Raw genomic sequence first — 1,024 nt, 5'->3', positions numbered from 1 at the left:
GTGTGTGTGTAAATTCGTGCATGTGTAAATATATATATATATATATATATATATGCACAGAACATATATGCGTAAGCAGTAAATATACATATATGCATGAATATATAAATGCATACATAGTCTATATACATATAGTGATATATGTGTGTGCATGTGTGTATGTATGTGTGTGTATTATCTGTTCGTCTTGTATGTGTTCGGCTCTTTTATCCTGAAGTAGTCTAAATATAGTGTTCTGCAAATTCTCTTGCTATTCAATCAACACAAATCTAAGGTATCACAATATCTTGAGAAGCAGAAATAAAACGACCAAATAATAACGAAATGCCTAAATAAATAAATAAATTCATCAAACACATAATGCGAGTGTTCCATCGATCTCATCTAGCTGAGAAACATAGTTAAAAAGGGAGCCACTCCGTGAGTTAATATGGCAATGAAAGTTTCCCACATGGATCTAATCACTCATCGAATTGCTCTTAGCAACCAAAACTTTGGTTTTGATCTTACAAGTTATTTGTTGCTCTCCAATAAAATCGAAACATACGCACGAGATATGCACGACACACGAACAGACGCAGGCACATACATAAAAGCGAAACACGTCCATTCATACATACACGAGAGTAAAGACACTCACTAATACGTACCTATACAGCACTGCTACCAAAATTTTGTTAACAACTGAACAGAGGAATGATTCGCAAAAGCTTCATTTGAATAATTTCAGAAAATTTCTACGACAAAGGTAGTAGTTGGAATGAAACCATAAACCGTTATCAACAGATCTGACGTCTTTTCATTGACTCAATCTGCGAAGGAAACGACGTCGGAAAGCGATATTTCCTGTACATCTAAATAGTTTCAGATAAATATGTGTGTGTGTGTTTGTGTGTTTGACTATACGTGTCCATATCTTATAAAAGGGCTAAATGTGAGTGCATCGATAGAAGGATACACATATGTTAATAAATGCTAATTCTTTTCTATATGTACATCATATGTACATACATAAATATATATA

Source organism: Octopus bimaculoides, chromosome 11 (assembly GCF_001194135.2).
Source record: "Octopus bimaculoides isolate UCB-OBI-ISO-001 chromosome 11, ASM119413v2, whole genome shotgun sequence".
NCBI lineage: Eukaryota > Metazoa > Mollusca > Cephalopoda > Octopoda > Octopodidae > Octopus > Octopus bimaculoides.
Note: the sequence above shows the minus strand (reverse complement) of the source record.